Here is a 22265-nt window from a genome sequence, read left to right as displayed (position 1 = left end):
GGGCCAGTACCTGTACCTAGGAAAGGGTGGGGTGGGGTCAGCCGTGGGTGGTGAGCATGCACCACTACAAATCCCTCTGGCCCCTGTACCAAGCAAAGAAAATAACATACTGCGCTACAACTGTTGACAAGGGGAGATTGATTAAAATTCATTTGAATCTTTTTCTGCTTGTACTGTCACACATGAGCTGTCGCCAAGATTAGATCAAGATGGAAATTGAAATAATTTAACAATAGGCTACGGGTAAGACATCTTTCCTTGTTGAGTGAGTCCTTCTATTGCATGTTTTCTTTTGAGACTAATACTTTGCAGACAATATTTGACTACATCATTTTAGAAATGTTTTCATTTCAGGGAAGGGGTAGGTTATGCTCTGATTGTAGGTGTAGGAAGATAAGGAGAGTAGCCTATTTATCACAATGGACTGATACAGATCTGTTATGCCATGTTAAGCAGAGGGACAACATACACACACACAAATCAAATCATATTGGTCACATATACGTGTTTAGCAGATGTTATTGTGGGTGTAGCGAAATGCTTGTGTTTCTAGCTCCAACAGTGCAGTAATATTTAACAAGTAATATTTAACAATTTCACAACAATACACACAAATCTAAGCAAGGAGTGGAATTAAGAATATATAAATATATGGACGAGCAATGTCAGAGTGGCATAGTTAACATCGTGTGCTAGTGGCGTGTTCGAGAGTCAGATTAACTTTCCCGTGGCCTATTTGGACGGCCCTACTGTGCAGGGTACTGAAGCTGAAAAGGTCATGCAAACTTCAAAAGCGATGCATGTGGCAAAATACAATAAATTGTCAGAGAAAAATATAGTAATCACAGGCTAGAGAAGGTCAGTCAGAAAAGTATTTACATATAAAATCATTGAGATATGTTTTGCAATGGTTAATATTCCGTTGGCATCATAAAAATAACATCAAGTGTCTTTAATACATGTCAATGTTGTATCATGTTGTAACATGATTTTCATTCTATATGGAAATATGTTTTACAATTATGTCGTTCGAGAAACTGGTACTTGTTTTTTGATCCCACAGTTCTTCTACCTTATTCATGAATCTTCCATGAACACAATGGCAATATTACCACAGCCTTATCCTAGCCTTAACCACGCACACATACACACTACACGCATGCACGCACGTAGACACGCGCACACAGTGATGTGACTTCACACATGTAGCCTTCTGAAAGAGGGCAAAGTCCTGCTGGATGTGCCTAAGAAGAGACTATGTCTGGGCATGGCCAAGTCACCCTATGACACTTTATGATGTTGCTGCATTGCAAAACAAACATCACTGCCTGGACCGCTACAGATTGGTATCACAGAGTCTGTTTAAAACTTAAAACAGAATTAGCTCAGTGCCTAGCCTCTTTTCACAGCTGCCGTGAGAAAAGACTACTAAGTGCCTAGTACTCTGACCTTACGTCAGTGTCCGTTAAAGCAATTAGTTCAGTGGCTGGATATATCCTAACCAGATGTCACCTGAGGTAATTATGGAAACTAGTGTGGGGCCAAACAAGCTGCTGTTTTATCTCTTTGGCAGGTGTTGTGCTGCCGGCTCCAGTGCTTCCTTCCTCATTGGGTTGTTTCCCACTGGTCACAGACGTCAATTCAATGTCTATTCCACATAGTTCAATGTCATTTAATTGAAATGAAGTGGAAACAACATTGATTCAAACAGTGTGGGCCCAGTGGGTCGGGGTCTCCTGAGGAGCCCGTGCTTTGCAAATAGAGATCAATGACTCACCCAGCAGTCAACAGCAAACACAAACCTCAAAGGAGCACTACAACTCTATTCACAGATGTTCTACTACTCTATTCAATTATAAAGAGATTTTAATTCGCACAAGCTGGAATTCTGTGCCGTTTTGATGGGCATGGGCCAGTGGGCTAAGAGGCCACAATAAAGTGGGACAGATTCTAGTCTAGTCCTTTATCTGGTTGCATGGTGGAATGTTAGTGTTCAGTCGCCAAGTGAAACCTCTCCGGTGAATTAAGTGCAGTGAATGCCGTGCTGATAAAACCAACAGAGGAATACTGACAGACTTACCTTTGTAGTCTACTCTGGCACTTCAGTCCCGTCCTGTGCTGACAACGAGCAGTGTGCTCACCCTGCACCATCTAGCCTCCATCTGTAAGAAGTCACAAGTATCCCACAACTTTAGGAGGGAAGGAAAAACATCAGCAGCTGCACATTAACTGTAAACACACTTCCTTGTCTGCAGCTGCCTGTAAGTAAACTCATCAAAGTGTTTCTGCTACTCTAACTGTCTAAGGGTTACTACTAGCTCTTCTTATTGAGAGCGGCTATCTCAGAACGGTACCTGCCGTCTGCAGCACTGAAAAGGTGCTCACCACCTAGCGGAACAGCTACAGCTTGGTTCAGGTAGCTGAATTGAAGAGACAAAGAAACTGGTTCTACAACTTATCTACAGGGTAGGGCAAGCGGCAGGATGATTGAGCACACTCAACACAGTTAATTGAGGGAATGTGACCCAGCTATGGAAGCTTGGGGAGGGACATGTCTGTCAAAAAACGAAAAAGTAATAACAAAATAAATGATGTGTACAATATATTAGTTAATGAATCAAGCATGTAGCCTAGCGATTAAGGTCGCTGGTTCTAATCCTCATGCCAGCAAATTGGAAAAATCTTCGATTTTGATTTTAGTGATCACACAATAAACTGTTCATATCATTGTTTTTTATGACATTTCACAAGTTCACGTGCAGTATGGAAGTTCAGTAAGTCCGGTACTGTTACACCAGTGCTGAAATTACACAACAGTATTTTTATGGATAAAAAAATGGATGTGTTGTGTAAGGCTATGTTACAATATTGTTGCATCGTAATGATGCTTTACATAGGAAAGTAGACGCGAGGACTCCTAGCACCGCAGGGCGCTGTGGCCACAGAAGTTTGTTTCCTTCACGTCAAAGGTTTTTCCGGGTTGCTAGCTAGCTAGCAAATATTTTTTTATAACTAACCCATCATTCGTAGCTCTTTGTACTATATGTGGAGCTAGTTTACAGAGCTGTCTCGATAGGCAATAGGAAAGTCGAATAACTATACTAAACTGTGAAGTTTGGGAAGATGTCTGACAGTTACAGAAATTGACCGATTATTTTTTAATTGTCGTGAATTTACTGTCATTCAAGCAACTGACTGCTTGCTAAGCTAGCTAGCAGCCAGACTCTAGCAATGCCTCTCGTCCCTGCAAACCAGCCACAATTGATTCGTGCAAGTCAGTAGGAGGACCAACGCGAATTTGCAGGCAGGTAGGATAGACCGATACCCTACATGACCATTTAGAACATAGCTATGCATGCATACATAAGCTAGTCAGCCATGTCCTGCTTTATGATGCACTATATACGCAAAAGTATGTGGACACCCCTTAGTGGATTCGGCTATTTCAGCCACACCCGTTGCTGCATGTGTATAAAATTGAGCACACCGCCATGCAATCTCCATAGACAAACATTTGCAGTAAAATGGCCTTACTGAAGAGCTCAGTGGCTTTCAACGTGGCACTGGTCAAAGGATGCCACCTTTCCAACAAGTCAGTTTGTCAAATTCCTGCCCTATTAGAGCTGCCCCGGTCAACTGTAAGTGCTGTTATTGTGAAGTGGAAACTTCACAATAACAATAGCTCAGCTGTGAATTGATAGGATACACAAGCTCACAGAACGGGACCAAAAATCATCTATCACATATACTTTTGGCCATGTAGTGTATTTATATTATTCCTACAGTAGCTACTCTTTTTTTTTTTTTACTCCTACAGCTGCATTGGAGAAAAGAGATTGAACTCCTGTCAGACCTTGCATACTGTGGTTGAACCACATTCTCAGGTAGGTAAACAAACAGCTTCACCCCCGTAGTACTGTGTTAAATCTGATACGCAAGCATGTCTTTACCACACATCCTCCCTGTCCCTTCGTGTGTCATCCAGGGTACCAGGTGTAGGGCGAAGAGTATGTCAATATCATCCAGGTGGACCCCACCCTGCGCAGGGTCCCGTGCCAGACAAGGAGCCCATGTGTATCTCCAAAGCCTGTTTCCCTACCTGCTGGATAAGTTGCTGGTGTGCCTGGAGAATGAGCTGGGGGCAAGGGAGGAAAGCCAGGGTGGGGGAGGCCGGAGAGCAGAAGTGGCCAGTCCCTGGAGCCTGGATAAGAGGCTGGGTCCAGAGGGTGGTGGGGCAGCTCACGGAGCCCCAGAGGAGGGTGTGCGTGCTGGTCTTGTTAGCCCTCCAGCCGGCACTCTCCATCATCCACCGGTTGCACGTGGCCCTGTTTTACATATGCGTGGCCTTCTCCCACCTGGGGAACAAGACGGCCGGCATCAGCTATGTGGGTATTTGTTTGTGAACCTATGAAGGAACAGAGATTCGTGTCAATGACGTGAGCCCCATTGTTAACCTTTGCAACTACCACAAAGGGTAAAGAAAGCTTCAGAATATGTTTTCCTTGACATTAAGAAGCTATATTTTGGGGTTTAAAACCTATAAATGCAATCTCAAATGGTTGGATAGTAGATCCTTTGCTACACCACTACTAATATCCAACTGATTTGAATAATGTCTCTTCTGAACTAGATAAATCTAGCTAGCTTGCTGTTCATTGCTAGCAGGCTGCGTGGGCAACCAAGCAGGTTGGAACTGGATAGCTAGCTAGCATTACAGATTGACAAACAAGCCAAAAATGATTATTCTGACTAGATATATAACTAGCTAGATAGCTTAGCTGGGTTATCAAATGAATGCCTGTGTTGGAAAATAGCTAGCTTGTCACGTTCAAAATCCTTAGCTAGCTAAGCAACTTGAGTCACTCCCTGACTTTTGGTGATGCAGTCCATCATGACCAGAAACCCAGTTATTCTAACCTAATCTGTTATCGATGACAACTAGTTAGCGCACGTCTTTTAATTGCACACAAAGTGGTGATGTCGTTTTCTCAACAATATTTCTGATTTATGTTGAGTAACTGCCAATGCTTGCCTTGCGTCAACTACAGCATGACACTAAATGAAAGTTGTAGCTCTTGGTAAACGCATTTGGTAATGTTCCCACTAGACATGAGCCCACCAAACTTGTCCGTTTTTTCAGTGGCACAGGACACCGTACTGCATGCAGTTGTTGTATTGAATTAGCTTTTCACCACATTGGCTTCGTAGCTTGAAGTAAGTGGTAAAAGTGATTTGTTTTGTCAATTTGACATGGTTCCTCATAGGTCTTATGTCAGACATCAACTCTGTTGTAGATAGAATACATGATATGAAAAAATTATATTTTTTAGCCATTTAACGCAGCGCTAAATTGAATGTTTCAATTAAATACATTTTTCTTTACCCATGGTGGGCAGGCCCTAAGCAGTTGCCAGGGAAACAAGGACTCAAATGGCTGTTTTTCTCCATTCAGTGGTGCACACCGTAGCAAACATTTTTGCAATGGAAAATAAAAGCAATTTATTTTTACAAATTCAGGTAATCCCTCAAGCGCATTTGTTTTCTGTTGCAAAATGTTTTGCTACTGTGTGGCCTAATGAATATGACCCGTGTTACTATTGTATGCTTCATCATGCTCTTTCTCACCATTCTTTCTTTCCCCGGACGGTTAGCTTCGGGTGTGTGACGGGGATGACAAGGCCATCCGGAGCAGCTATAGGCTCCAGGTCTCCCTGCTGCAGCTGGCCCTCACTGTGGCCCTGCAGCTCAACAACCTCCGACAGAGAGCCCAGCAGGAGTGGAGACAACACAGGAACCTGCCTTCCAGGTACACTGCAGGTAGATGTTAAAGAAGTGTTTGAGGACATTAGAATGATGCAAGATGAACACAATTGCCCCATGCATCCTTTTCATTGTGATTGAGGTATGCATATGAATTCTGCAAATACACGTTACAGTTAACCCATAACTGTCCAGGTCCCAGTCTGTAGAAGAGCCCAACTCACCCTGTGCCTCTCGCTGTATCCTGTGACTAGAGGAGAGGAGGCACTCGACCTCTACTCCATGTGGCCACTTGTTCTGCTGGGAGTGCATCACAGAGTGGTGTAACAACAAGGTGAGACCATAGATGCATTAAATGACTACTGTTCTATTTTAATTATATGGGAGAAACACTACGTATGTTCTTTAAGGGGCTATGACTACTATAAAAGTGGCACAGTCCAGAAACGACCTCTACCCTGCAGGCACTTGTGTAGTAGGTCTGACAGGACTGGAGGGGTATAAAGAATGACAAATATTTCACCTATCTAGCTTGTCAGAGGGTCAGTGCTATGAAACCAAGTTAAAAGGTATAAAATAAATGCAATGCATGACTATTGTTTTCTCGCTCCACAGACAGTGCCCTTTGTGTCGTGAGAAGTTCCCAGCCTCCTCGACTGGTCTACCTGAGAAACTACTCGTTTCTAGAACCACTAGTGTGCCTTTTATTATATGGCTTCACTTCCTAAATGACTGGATTGCCTTATTGGACTGTTGAATCGTTAAACACACCTTTGTCTTTCTTAGAGTTTAGCTATCCCTGTTCAAGTTACTTCCAAATAGCATCTCACTTCAGAGAATGCCTAGAGATCTTATTTTGGGACCTTGATTCAGATCTTTCTGAAAACTCAATCAAGTTATCTCCAGTGTGAAACAAAATGGATAAAGCGTTTCAAATTGTTTTTGTAATATTGCAGAATATTATTGTGAAGCTCTGTCCTCAGCTCCTCCATTCTGTATCAGGGATACACACTGGAATCATTTGTGTATATTTTTCGTTCTTTAATATACTTGTTTTATATATTTTATGGGCATGCATAATGCAGTGTACTATATTAAGCAATCATTCATTTTGAAATGGTTTGCATATGAATCATGTTTGGATTGTATCAGTCTAATTTATCTAAATTAAAATTGTATAAAATATAAATCAACTATGCAACTTCTGTAATAAACAACTGTGCAATTATTTATGTGTCTTGTTTTATTGATAAAGTGGTGACTCTCATTGTTCTTATGGAGCAGTGACGTTTTAGCTCCAGCCTGCATGCTCTGCTACTGACTGCGAACGGAAGATTTGGTTCAGGTCAGTGGAGACCAGCAAATTGGCTTTAAATGGTTCGTTCATGAAATTGTATTCTGAACCGGTTTGGAAAATAAACCTACCAATAATACATGAACTATCTTAGTTAAATATGAGCTTTCTACCACCGGTAATTTACCGGTAGCTAACGTTGGTCAGGTAACGTTAATCAAAGTTCAGCTACACACTGTAACCAAGGTAGCCAGCTAGCAGCAGTTAGCTAGCTATTTGCTTTGATATGTTCATGCACTTTCCACTTTGTCAATTTAACTATTTTGCGGCAAGATGACATGTGTAGACAGTTGATATAGGAAGTCCCAGCCAATTTACAAGTTTGTAGTCTGTCTTTTTAATCTGCCTCTGATCCGCTTAGTGGGGGTGCCATGTGTTCACCAGGCAGCAGTAGCCGATCTGTGCTGTTAAGGCAATAGAACAGTGAACGAACGCAGAATAGATGACAGTTTATGGTAAGAAACCTTGACCTTTATAATTTCTTTCAAATGGACATTATGTCCACAAATGTTGTATTTAAATGTAATGCTTTATTCAAATGTTTGGCCCAAACGATAGGCTGCCTAGTATGTCAATTAATAAATAATGCAATTAGCTCTGAATTATATGTTCCGCTCCACATTTCAGAATGGCTTGGCATTCCCAGAGAGGTCAGGGGAGGCAGTCTGGGGGATTGTCTCAAAGAAAGTACATGCCCAGGAGGCCCCTGGTCCAAAGCAACCTGTCTGTCTGTGGGGAGAATGACGTGGACCAGTTACTAGACCTCCTTTCTACTCTCAACGAAGACAGGCCTCCCTACTTAAGTGTCTCTGATGTGCTGGACAGGCACACACCTGAGCCTGTCTTGAGACCGAGAAACCTGAGCCGCAACACTGACTTAATAACAGAAAGTTGTCCCACTTGGAGTGCCAAGCTTGGGAAGTTGTCCCATCAGGGAAGTGAGGAGAAAAGGTCAGAGGCCAATTTTACTGACAGGGATATCATTGTTCCTATTAGATTACAAGGTGGTGCTTCATTGACCTCTGGTCATCCTTATGGCTCAATTGTGGGTCGAGGTGATGGTGGCAACTGTGTCAATTGGCTTGGGAAATGGGGCAGGGGACGTCAACAGCCAGTCGAGAGAGAATGTGTCTCTTTTGTCCAAAAATGCAACAGCGGTTCACTAGGTTCTACCTTTTCCGGAGATGCTCCGTTCTACCCTGAAGTCCCCGACTTGCTAGACAGGCGTCAGGGGGAACATGTAAAGCCTGCCTGTCCGAAGCAGAATGAAAACGTGTCAACATTTCAGGATCTACTAGAGTCCTCCTGGACATCTGCGAGCTTGCATAGGTCAATGTTGGACCTGGAGATCGGCTTATCATTTGTGGATCTAGGCCTACTACCCCAGGCACTGAGTACCTCTGGAGACTTGGCCTTATCTCCTGTGAATCTTGAATCTCCTTTAGATAACGAATCTCATGGCCCTAGGCCCTCTATCTCTTGCAGTGCAAAAATGTCATGCTCCATCATCCACTGTCACAAAGGGGGCAGAACGGGTTCTACCAGCAAGGATGGTTCCTCAACAAGTCCATATAAGGCCAACAGGGAAACCGAGTTCTCTGAACTCCATCTTCATAGCAAAATCGCAAAGAATGCTGGAAAACGATCAACAAACATCCATTCTCCTAGTGTATCAGTGAAGGCACACATTGAACCATGGAGGAAAGCTGAAAGAAAGGCAGAAAAGAAGATGGATGTTTTTGCCTCAGCCATGCGTGGCTCAGATTTCCCAAGTAATATGTGCTTTTTACCTGCAAGCCTCTCTCAGTATAGCTTCAGCGGTAGACAAAACAGCACAGAGGTGGCGTACCCTGAGCATAATACAAAATGGTCCAATGAACTCTCAGGTCAAGCTAAGTCAGATTCAGTGGACACTGTGCATAGTTTTTACCCTACTTTAAAAGGGGTGGAGGATTTGTTTGAGGTGCCGAGAGTCACAACAAGTAATCCAGCTGTGTCACATTCTCTCTTGTGGGAGGAAAGACTTGCAATCACTGAGAATTTGGGTCAAATGACCCTCTCGGATAGAGAGAGGGCAGCTCACCTGAAGCGAAGCACTCCGAATGCGCCAAGCCAAGACAACAGAGAGGGCCTCTCTCTGCGCCTCCATAGCCATAGCAGGAGAACTCCCGGGTCAACTACTCCTGAAAGGCAATGTCAGATCGACCCATTAGTTACAACACACACAGGCACATTGCATACGTTGACAGGAGGCGCCAGTGGTGAATTTCTTGGTGAAAGAGAGCTGTCTGCAGTTCATCAGTCCTTGCCTATGGTACGTTGACACACTTAAGCACCTTTGCTGAGCGTGTGCATGTGTATGTCTATTTATATGGCTGTGAGTGTGCATACATGCATGATCGTGTGTGTCATAACAGGTTGTGTGTGTGTAACATGAGAACACTCTAACACCTTTCTTTTGTTTGGGCAGCCTATTGACGCAGTAAAGATTCATAGCTCCAGTCTTGTGGAGACAATAGAGGACAGGTATGGGACTCTGTCGCTCAGACACCTGACACAAAATAATTGGGTGAAAACAAGCACACAAAAAACATTGAGGTGCAGGACAGGTGTCAATTCCATTTGGACTTTGCCTAATTTAGGACGGCAGTGGACATTTAATGTTTTGGAAAATAATGAACAAGCAGCCAACCTTTGTAGAAATAATTTTGGGGTGAACTTCTGTTCTACAGCAACACCTCAAGTGTATAGGTATTGTGGGGGGGGGGGTTGTGGTATTGTGATGTTTGTGCCTCTTAATTGCACCTGAAGGTTGGAATGTACTTGTAGCAGGTGGCTGGCACTCTACAGATTCAGACTGCAGTTGCGCTGCTTCAGGACATGGGACCATCAGTGGAGGTCACACACACGGGCCAGACTCCAGCACCGGAGACACTTACTGAGGACCGGCCTCTCTGCCCTGAGGTGGGCTGTGGTGACCCGACGTGCCCAGACAGACACCCTTGCCAGGAGGACGGATGCCCTGACCCTCGCCCACTGTTTCCATCGGGTCAGCGATGATACTCAGCCTGGGTGCCTGTCTGTTTCTGCTCTCTTGCCAACTCCTTCAATTGTATACCAATTCCATAAGGAGTTGGCAAGAGAGCAGAAGCAGACTGGCACCCAGACTAATAATTACTAGGGCCAGAGGGTTTTCCCACCATGTAACCTAATCAGGAAAAACTCCTAGCCATAACTATAACCCAGAGTTCTTCCTGGTCATGTCACATGGTCACGATGAACTCCTGGCCCTATGAAGAGTGCATGGTGTTTGTTGAGATTTACACTAGGCCTTAGACTTTACATTGTATGAGGGTAAGACATCCCATCCACCACCAATGTGAGGCACCCACCTATGTAACAGAGGACAATGTGCTGTTGTTGCCGGGGCAGAATGTCTGTTTGGTGTTTTTTCAGATTTTCACACTGCAGAGCTAAATAACAAATATGACATGTCTTCTGAGGACATATTGCTCATCTCCATGTTACATGGAAACTAACCTCGTCCCCAGGCTCAATTGCTACCACAGAGTGCCAGCTGGCAGACAAGATTGCATGGAAACAAACTTTGGCTATTATTTAGGATTGCTAACTAGCCAACCTTAATATATGCTTGTATTAGAATATTAGTTTATCATAACTGACATACAGTGCATTTGGAAACTATTCAGACCTGTACTTTTTCCACATTTGTTACTTTACAGCCTTAGTGGCCAGACAGAAGCACTTGACAGCTCGCTTGGAGTTTTTCAAAAGGCACCTAAAGGTCTCTCAGACCATGAGAAACAAGATTATCTGGTCTGATGAAACCAAGATTGAACTCTTTGGCCTAAATGCCAAGCATCACATCTGGAGGAAACCTGGCACCATCCCTACGGTGAAGTATGGTGGTGGCAGCATCATACTGTGGGGATGTTTTTAAGCGGCAGGGACTGGAAGACTAGTCAGGAGATGAACGGAGCAAAGTACAGAGAGATCCTTGATGACAACCTACTCCAGAGTGCTCAGGTCCTCAGACTGGGGTGAAGGTTCACATTCCAACAGGACAACAACCCTAAGCACACAGCCAAGACAACGCAGGAGTGGCTTCGGGACAAGTCTCTGAATGTCCTTGAGTGTCCTAGCTAGAGCCTGGACTTATTAAACCCGATCGAACATCTCACCTGAAAATAGCTGTGCAGCGACACTCGCCATCCAACCTGACCGAGCTTGAGAGGATCTGCAGAGAAGAATGGGAGAAACTCCCCAAATACAGGTGTGCCAAGCTTGTAGCGTCATACCCAAGAAGACTCGAGGCTGTAACCGCTGCCAAAGGTGCTTCAGCAAAGTACTGAGTAAAGGGTCCGATTTTTTAAAAATGTATTTATATATATTTTTTATACATTTGCAAAAATGTCTGAACCTGTTTTTGCTCTGTCATTATAAGGTATTGTATGTAGATTGAGTGGAAAAAAAACAATTTCATAAATTTTAGAATAAGGCTAACATTATTTGGGGAAAAAAGCAAGGGGTCTGAATACTTTCTGAATGCACTGTAAGTGTAATGTGTGCTACGAACAACATACAGAAATGTAATCTTCATGAACATCCAGTTTATTCAAACTGTTAGTTATTCCACTCCTTACAGTGGAGGAGGTGTGTGGGACAGATGCATGGTCTCAACGTGAGCCCTGGCTCTGTGCGGGGTGACATTGGGGTAGTGTGCCTGCTGAAGAGACTGACCCAGCCCAGCCACACCCTGGTCCTGAGGACGGCCTACTGTGCCTGGAGGAGCCACATCCAGGGCATGCAGCTCGGCAGGGCATCGCTCATACACTACCAGTAAGACAGACAGACACACAACCATCACTGGGCACAGACGTCAGTTCAATGTCTAGTTTTGATTTACATTTGTTGATTTGTCAACTAACGTGAATTCAACAACAATTTCCCTTACGTCCTTTACTTTTTTTCCATGTTAAAAGGACCCATGAGCACCAACATGTGAAGTTCATAGGAGCACATCAAATTTGGTGTCAAATGAAAGCGGAGTTTATATTTTTTATAAAACTAAGGCATATACATTTTTCAACAATATTCCTTCTTAAAATGTGGAATAAGCAAAGGCTCCTCTTCTGGTTAAACAGATGGAAAAGGGGTCTTGGGAAACATCTACCAGAAAAAGTGTTAAAAGGTATTAGAAATGAATCAAAACACAATATTATTGAAGTTAAAGACCCTTGCCAACTAATATAAACATTTATATTTGTCTGATAAATGACTAAAATATAATATTTAATTGTGCTGAAATGATTTGCTTTCTATAAGAAATATTGCCTAGTGTTTTGTCATTCTGTTACCAAAGAACCCACATATCTTGAAGATATTTTCTAATTTCTCTTTCATGAGGGAGGATATTAATGTAAGTAAAATAGATCTACTAATTGGTTAGTGTTTTTACTGATAACAATTTTGTTTATGATTTCTTAAGTGATTAAAATGTCACTGTTACAAAATGCTGAAAAATCTGTATCAGAATGACTCCAATTGAATTGGCAAAAAGGGGAAATGATAGTCACAAACCACAGTTGGGTCACCTGCTACTGTCCTCCCTTCCACTGGGATACTGTTATGTATAGCTCATAATTGTGAAACAGTCTGGACAACCCCTTCCTCTCTCTCCAGTTAATGTCACCTCTCCCGGCTCTTACCAACACCTACCCATTAGCCACCTCTCTTTTCATTTACTGTAACCACTGCGTTCTCAACCACTGGTCGTTGAAATTTAGATTGCTGCTTCACAAGTTTGGACAGTACAGTAAAGAAAAGTACAGTGTAGATAGGTCAGTATTGTACTGTAGTTTAGTACATCACAGTACTATGCAGAACAGTAGAGCACACTAGAGTAGAGTGCAGTATAATGTATTGTAGTCCATGTTTATAGAAATGTATGGTTTAACTTTGCAATCCATGGTTTTTGTTTGGCATACATTTTAAGGTGAAAAATCTGAGTCTCATCGTCATTCTATTACCATGGAATGGCCCACAATTGACCTCAGTATCTAGGGCAATGTCCCTCGGCTGTGAATGGGAGTGATGCCCTACAGCATGCACCCCTAACTTGTGAACAAAACACGTGAACTGAATGCACAAGCATCTGTAATAATAACCTCAAAGACTTGGGCCCTGTAACATTTCTGTGTTTGTCCCCTACCAGTCTGACTCTGCTGTGTAAGCACTGGCTGGTGTGGAGGCAGGCTGGTGTGAGGCTGCAGGCGTGGGCGCTGCAAGCCCAGAGGGCAGCCCTCCACTGGGACCACAGGCAGCAGAGTCGGGCCTACGCCTTGTGGAGAGCTGCCTGGGTCACAGCACGTCTGGCCACAAAACAGCACAGGTAAAGTGACAGTTATTGATAGTTGTTTGTGTTGTTACAGTCTTCCATGCTGACCAAACCGCTTGCGTAATGTGTGCAAGCATTACAAAATAAATGTACACAAACATGTTATTCAATCAATGCATCCAAACTACTCACGAGCTTCTGCGTTGCCAGGGGCTAAAATAGAACGTGGTTCTATTTGTGACGCTTTGCAAGTCCCCCCTCTCCCGATTTGTTATTAGGAGCATATATATACCCGTGTGGGTGATTGAAAGATGAACTGAGGTCCACACTCCAGTCCAGTTGGTGGTGGTAATGCACCTTAAACTGCACTATAAAGTCCAAAGAAGAAGAAGCCTGAAGGAGGAGAGATTACTAGAAACTAACTTGGTTTACCCTTTTATCTGTGGTTTAATTGCCAAAGTAGAGGACCTTGTGCATTTCAGGTAAAATAACAACCCAATGTTTATATCCCAGGACAAATTAACTAGCAACAGCAAGCTATCTAGCTAAATTGCCATGAATGTTTAATGCTTTTTGACCTGTCCCCAAATTAATATAGTTAGTTCAGAGTTTGTTTTGATATTTCAACCTGAGTGTCCTGATCGCATCTGGTGTGGGGGGACAAAATCAACATGCACACGATGGTGGATGCACGCACGCACCCGGTCTAGTCAGCATGTTAGGCCTAGATTCAATCAGATCCAGAGTTAACCGGCGATAACCGACACCCGCATAGTTGATGTTTTGGTGGTATCGGAGTTGAGGTGGAACTGCGTTGGAGCTGTCGAATCGGTGAGCAGCTACTCTTGATCATTATCACAAAGCCATACCCATCCCACTCGCATTAGTTCAGAGGGAGAAAGTGTAGGTTATATGGAAATAATAACTCTCATTAAACAAAATGAGGACTTATATCAGCCTAATCGAGGTGTAGATTACATCTCACATTCCAGTGTTCAAACTTGTAAACATGGCTGCATGGGATCTCTGTGCAGCCAATGGCAATGCCCGCTTTAGGTATAAAGCCGCTTGTGGATTTGACACCTCTAATGCAGTTCCACCTCAGACACTGCCAAAACAACCGCTATGCAGATGTTGGCTAATTGGATCTGATTTAATAGAGCCCTTAGTGGATCCTGAGGGGATACAGTTGCATTTAACTATACAATTGTATATATTCCAACTTCTATCCCATGGTACTGTGTGGTCATCTCCTGAGTTTAGCCTTGTGTTGTTGTCTGTTCAGGAGGATACAATGTTCATGTAGAAATGTTTTGTGTAGGTCAGGTAGGAGTGTTTGTCAAGTAAAACTGTGATTCATGTCAGCTCTACACATTACATTTCTACCTGCAATGATAAGAACATTCCGTTAAATTGAACACACCCCTGCTCTTACACAGGGCCTCCTGCCTGGCTGCAGTCTGGAGCGTGTGGGCGGCCCGGGCCACACAGAGGGAGGAGGAGCGATCTGCTAGGGCCAATCAGAGTGCTGGCTTCCACAGGAGGAGCCTACTGCAGCACAGCCTTCTGCTGTGGCTAGAGAGAGCAGAGCAGAGAAGACGACAGAGGGATAGGCTGAAACACATCGTCAGGTCATAACCCTACTAGTGCGGCCAAATAGTGATGGCCATAGGGTTATGTTACAGTTGTGATGGTCTTGTAGTCACTAAATTGCCTTGCTAGAATGGACCAGGAGTCAAACTGAAATTCAATTTATTTTCAAATGGAAATGGCCCATTAACATTCTTTGAGGATCTTCCAGCTTATGTCCTCAACATATATACTGAACAAAAATATAAACGCAACATGCAACAATCCATGATTTCACTGAGCTACATTTCATATAAGGAAATCAGTCAATTGAAATAAATAAATTAGGCCCTAATCTATGGATTTCACATGACTGGACAGGTGGCGCAGCCATGGGTGGGCCTGGAATGGCACAGGCCCACCCACTGGGTAGCCAGGCCCAGCCAATCAGAATGAGTTTTTCCCCACAAAAGGGTTTTATTACAGACAGAAATAATCCTCAGTTTCATCAGCTGTCTGGGGGGCTGGTATCAGATGATCCCGCAGGTGAAGAAGCCAGATGTAGAGGTCCTGGGTTGGCGTTGGTATACATGGTCTGCGGTTGTCAGGCTGGTTGGACGTACTGCCAAATTCTTTAAAACAACATTGGAGGTGGCTTATGGTAGAGAAATGAACATTCAAATTTCTGCCAACAGCTCTGGTTGACATTCCTGCAATCAGCATACCAATTGCACGCTCCCTCAACTTGAGACATCTGTGACATTGTGTTGTGTGACAACTGCATATTTTAGTGGCCTTTTATTGTCCCCAGGTGCACCTGTGTAATGATCATGTTGTTTAATCAACTTCTTATGCCACACCTGTCAGGTGAATGAATTATCTTGGCAAATGAGAAATGCTCACTGTCAGGGATGTAAACAAATTTGTTCACATAATTTGAGAGAAATAAGCTATTTCTGTGATCTTTTATGTCAGCTCAAGAAACATGGGACCAACACTTTACATGTTGCGTTTATATTTTTGTTCTGTAATTGTTCCCATCCTTCTATGTATAGGATTGACATTTGAATACCTCAAACTTATCTCTCCCTCCCTCCTGCTCTCTTTCTCCCCCCACCCTCTCTCTGTCGGTCTCTGTCTCCATATGACTGCCACACACACACACACAGGAGGGTTGCCCAGCGCTGGCGCGAGCACACACACAGAGCCCGGTTGCAGCGTGTGTGTGTCGAGGCCGAACAGGTGCTTTACAGACAAATTTTAACAGGCAAGTGGTGCATGTGCCAGTGAGCCCTCCTCTTAAGTCGTACCCTGACTTCAAACACACGACAGCCTTGTATATATATCCAAGTTCCAACTCTCACACTGAATGGCATAGTGCCTCCCTCTACCTCTACAACATGCCGATGGTCTTCTCCTGCTATACCAGTGGTTCCAAAACTTGGGGTCAGGTCCCCTGAAATAGAAACCTTCTGAGAAACTTGTTTTTATCTTCAAATGGGTATAGAATACATTTTACTGTCAACTAATGGCCTTTTACTCTATTAGAATGAGCTTTCATGTCATTATTATGTGTTGGGACAGCCTTTGGGACCTAAAATTTAGTGAATATGAACATAGTGTTAACTGGGGAATAGTATTTTTCCAAGTAGTGTCCCCTGCATTTTCTAGTGTCAATTTGGGGTTGTGTGCAAAAAAGGTTTGGAAACCCCTGTGCTAAACAGCTGGCATTCACACATGAAGTAGTTCCCTTTTGATATATCCTTGCTTAAAAGTGCTAGCTAGTAGTGCCAGAGTAGTGTAAAACCAAGAGACTCAACTGACTGAATTGTTGTCGGTCTGTTTTCCTCGTTGAGTCTTTGGGTTTCAAACCTCTCTGGCGCTAGCATGCACTGGCTTGCACGGAAGTGACACAATTATGGGTCAGCGGCTAATGAAGTGTCTATTAGAGTCATCGGGATGATGAATGTCTTTTGGCCTCATCTCCTCTCACCAGTGGCCTTTGGGAGGTGGCACCAGGAGTTTGCCCGGGCAGATTGCGGGCACAGACTGGTGCAGAGGTGGCACTACCTGCTGGAGTGGAGGAGACTGCAGGAGGCGTTTACATCCTGGAACCGCAGGGTCCTGGTCAGGAGAGGGGCCCTAGAGATACAGGAGAGAAGGCAACGGGCACAGCTCTCACAGTCAGTCTATGGAGCATAGACAAATTAAATAATATGAAATGTCTACATTTTGAGTGTGCCTTCAGAGTTTAACATTGATCAACATTGTTTTTGTGACCCCATCTCAGCATCCTGTGTGGCTGGCGGGGTGTGGTCGAGCGCAGGGCGGCGTGTGTGTGTTACTGCAGCAAGAGGAATGATCGGATGGCCGCACACACCCTGCAGAGCTGGAGGAGAGCCACAGCGCTACGGTCCCTACACACACACCTCCTCACACACCTGCTGGAGAGGAGAAGGACACAGGCGCTGACCCTAGGGACACTGACAGGTTGGCCTGGCGTCTTAACTTCAATGAAACCTTCTGTCATTCATTTCTTCTTTCCCATACATCCTCCAGGGAAGGCCAACCCTCAATGCTTGTCGAGCTACTGGGTGTACAGGCTTTAAGCTCCAGAGCAGGACTGCAGCAAAAGCCTGTACGCCCGGCAGTTCTTGATGAATCCCATGGCTGTTAAAGTGCAAGTGCTCAATCTCACATGTTGTAGGGAATATGAGGCAGAGTGAGGCGGTGACGCCAAGGTTGTATGGTGGTGCCAGGCTCATCACGTTGGAGGAGCTGTGTGACAACCTGCAGCTCCAGACAAGTCTTCACTCCTGGAGGAAGGAGAGGAGCAAGCTCCAGCTAGCCAGGTAGCTACCACCACACTGCTGCTCTCTCGTCTTGGCCTCTTTTTTCTCGCGCTGTGTTTTTTTTCTTCCTTTTCACTTTCTTGCTTTGTAGTATACTTAAACTGCTCTGTCTCCCCTTCAATGTTTCCATCCCTTGCTCTCACTCCCCACCTGTCTCAGACTGTACTGTGTGGCCCGGGCGAGGGAGCAGGTGAGATTGGCGCTGCAGCGTTGGCATGAGCTGGCATGGGATTCCCAGGCCTGCAGGGTGCACAGGTTCAGGACTAGACTGGCAGCGCTGGAATCTTCCTCTGGGTTCGGCAGCACCTCTCCCCTCTCCCTGAAGCTTGCTGTGGCAGAGCATAACATCAGCACGGAGCTCAGCGATTGGTCAAACAGCTCCTCTTCAGCACAGATGGACAGAGGACGCCCCCTACTGGCCTCATCCCCGTTGGAAAGTCTCAAGACCTGGTCAGTATGGTGAATACACACACACACACACACCCACAGTTTGAAAGAGAGGTGGTGAGTGTTAGAGTATGACTGACACACACATACAAACATTGTGTAACCCTGCTTCAAGGTATTTTGCTCTCCTCTCCACAAAGCTTCCAGGTCGAGAACCATGTTGATTTTGCAGAGGGTTACCAAACTTTCTGTCTCTCGCATCAAAGTCTCCCAGATCACAAGAGCTCACCCAGATTAAAGGTATTTCATCCTGCATTTGTATAATCTCCACACACACTTTTTTTTTTTTTTCTTTTTGGGGGGGGTGGATCAGCTTAATATTGCGGAAAGAATGTTGCTTCCAATGTAATTGTCTGCATCATTTCCAATCCCCCATATTTTTGGGGGTAAATATATATATCCATTCACGTATGCATACATATACACATATATACATATACATACCTACATAGACATACATACTTTTTTTAAAGAGTATACCTTTATTATTATTCCCTGCAAACCCTACCACCGATCCCCCAATTGGAGTAAACTGATAAACATTTCTGTTTTTACCTTCAATTTATACATCTTATACACATTTTACAGACACAGTCTACTTTATAACAGTTCTCTCTTGTTTGTTCTTAGTCCTTCCTCTATTTCTGTTGTCCATCCAGTTTGATTTCCGATTGTAACTGTGCTATTTCACAATAGCTCCGCACCTATACACATTTCACAGATCCCGTATGCCCTACATTGTTTATCTTGTTATTAGTCCCACCCTTCAGCTCCACTCAACCTTTCCCATCTATCTTCCAACATCATCCATTTCGGATTTTTATTTGCCATATATTTTTCAACTGTGCTGTGATGCTTCACAAAAGATTTGAATCTTCCTATTCTCATAGCTTCCACGGATTGTAAATTAAAAATAAACATTTTTGCTAAAATAATTATTATATTATTGATTGATTGACTATGGCTTTTCAAATCCCCCAGTATTGCTATCTGTAGCGTTAGTTCTACGCAAATGTTGCAATTCTTCAACCATTCCTGGACCTGTGACCAAAAACGAGCTACATGCGGACAATACCAAAATAAATGGTCTAATGACTCTGCCTCCTCACAGCAGAATCTACAGAGCTGAGAAGATTGTATCCCCCATATATATAACATTCTATTAGTTGCAAGAATTTTGTACAATAATTTAAATTGAAAAATTCGAAGTTTTGAATCCGGCGTTGTTTTGCGTATCAATTCATAAACCATGTGCCATGGAATGGGTACATCGAAAATCTCTTCCCAACTATTTTGCAATTTATATGGCACAGCTGTAAGTTTTTTGGTCCTTAAATGAAATTGGTATATGTTTTTATTTATCGCACTTTTCTTTAACCATTTATGTTCTTTAATATAAGGCCGACAAACAAGTTCCTTACTTTTATCCCCTTCCACCTGCCTCTTCCATTTTTGTGGTAATGCTGCAATTAATTGGTTGTAATTTTGGGTAGAGCAGACATTTCCATATGTCTGTGTTAGCTGCATGTGTGACATTACTCCACCAGTCCTATTTATGATATCATTCACAAAAATTATACCTTTTTTAAACATTTCTTCGATAAATACAGTTTTTTTTATCAATTACTATATTTGAATTTAACCACAAGATTTGTTGTACTATTTGTTCCGTCCTTTCAGGTGGATTAAACTGAAATTGCAACCAACTTTCTAAGGGTTGTTTAAAAAAGAAAGATATTTTGGAGATTATTTCCTTTTCAAGCAACCGAAAGTGAGCAGGTGTAATCTGAATAAAGGGAAAAAGGCCCTTCTTAAACATAGGATGAGACATTCGTACCAATCTACTAGAGAACCAGTTTGGATTTAAGTATAACTTTTGTATGACTGATGCCTTTAGTGAGAGGTCTAATGCTTTAATATTTAATAATTTCTGCCCTCCGAATTCATATTCGTTATATAAATAGGCCCTTTTAATTTTATCTGGCTTGCCGTTCCAAATAAAATTGAATATTTTTTGTTCATATAATTTAAAAAGCAGGTCACTAGGTGTAGGCAAAACCATAAGCAAATAGGTAAACTGTGATATGATTAAAGAGTTAATCAGGGTGATTTTCCCACAAATAGACAGGTATTTTCCTTTCCATGGTAGCAAGATCTTATCTATTTTTGCTAACTTTCTATAAAAATTTATTGGAGTGAGATCATTTCTTTCTTTTGGGATTTGTATACCGAGTATGTCCACATCACCGTCAGACCATTTAATTGGTAAACTACATGGCAATGTAAAATGTGTATTTTTTAGTGATCCAATACGTAATATGGTACATTTATCATAATTTTGTTTTAATCCAGAGAGGATAGCAACTGTATCTAGATCCTCTAAGAGGCCGTGGAGAGATTCTAGTTGTGGTTTTAAAAGAAAACATTAATCATCAGCGTACAATGACACCTTAGTTTTTAGGCCCTGGATTTCTAATCCCTTAATATTAATGTTTGATCTAATTTTAACAGCTAACATTTCGATGGCAATAATAAATAGATATGCCGATAGTGGACAACCTTGTTTTACTCCTCTAGATAGTTTAAAACTTTCTGAGATGTAGCCATTATTTACTATTTTACACCTAGGGTTACTATACTAAATTTTTACCCATTTTATAAGAGATTTCCCAAAATTGAAATATTCTAGGCATTTATATATAAACTCCAGTCGTACTTTATCAAAAGCCTTTTCAAAATCAGCTATGAAAACCAGGCCTGGTGTCCCCGATATTTCATAGTGTTCTATTGTTTCCAGTACTTGCTTTATATTATCTCCAATGTATCGTCCATGTAAAAAACCTGTGATTAGGATGAATAATATCTGACATATCTCCACACACTCTTGCATCCTTTATCAAAACATACAATAATGCCAAAAGTTTTTTTTATTTTAAATCCATCTTCTCTCTATACCACTTACCTCCATCTCTCTTTGTCAGGGTGTCATGGGGAGTGTGGTAGGCCGGATGCTACGTCCCTCCCTCAGTGTGGCCTTCTCTCAGTGGAGGGACTATGTCAGAGTCGGCAGGGAGCAGCGACGCCTCATGGGCCTGATGGCAGACGTCCGCAGACGGGCAATGCTTGGCACCGCCTTCAGCCTGTGGAGGAGACACACCCAGAGCCTCAGCACCGCAGCCATACACATGGTCAGTATTAGAGCATCATTATATTTTTATTAAGCCTTATTCTACCAGGGAAGCTGAAATGAGCTCCCTACCCTTTCCTATTTTGATGTTTTTAGATTTTGTAAGGGTACCGTACACGATTTTGGCCACGATTTAGCTGTCTCAGACAAGTTTGAGATCGCTTGTTTAATGTGAACCGGTCAGAGACGCAATCTGAGGGCTACCTCTCCCATATTTGAGCCGTCCCAGACATCATGATATTTTCAAAAATGTTTGATTTTATCGGCACCAAATCTCCAATGCTCTTGTAGTGTGAGATGTGCAACGACAAGCTTTGAGAATGGTGATCTGCAATCGACCAACGACGTTGTTTCGCATCACCCAGAATGTGTAGACTCTTGAGCAGGAGCCATGTCTACTACTTGTCTACTAGTATGCATTTGTAATTGCCTTTAACCAAAGGATCAAATCGTTGCACCTCTGAAGTTTACAAGCAATGCTATTCAATTCAACATTTATTGGCTAGGTATTTGAACTCTGTATGGCAAGCGTGAATGTCTGACTGAAAATGTTTTATGAGGCTGCTTTGAGCCACAGCTCGTTCTAGCTACACAATCTCAGGCTCAGCGATGTTAAGATTCTGAAAGTCGTGTAGTGTTCACCCAGCATAAGGGGTGTAGTGGTGGAGCTTCCTTCGTATTCAAATTGTATTGGTCGCGTACACATAGTTTTGTTGCGGGTGTATCGAATTGCTTATG

At 43.0% G+C, this 22265-nt stretch overlaps 1 pseudogene; it reads left to right on the top strand.

The window, feature by feature from the left end:
- Positions 1 to 1022: 1022 nt before the first annotated feature.
- LOC129867286 (peroxisome biogenesis factor 10-like) lies at positions 1023 to 6988 on the top strand (annotated as a pseudogene).
- The last annotated feature ends 15277 nt before the right edge of the window (positions 6989 to 22265 follow it).

This window comes from Salvelinus fontinalis, chromosome 2 (genome assembly GCF_029448725.1).
Source record: "Salvelinus fontinalis isolate EN_2023a chromosome 2, ASM2944872v1, whole genome shotgun sequence".
Classification (NCBI taxonomy): Eukaryota; Metazoa; Chordata; class Actinopteri; order Salmoniformes; family Salmonidae; genus Salvelinus; species Salvelinus fontinalis.
The sequence above is the reverse complement of the archived record's forward strand: the minus strand, read 5'-3'. Positions and strand labels throughout refer to the sequence as shown.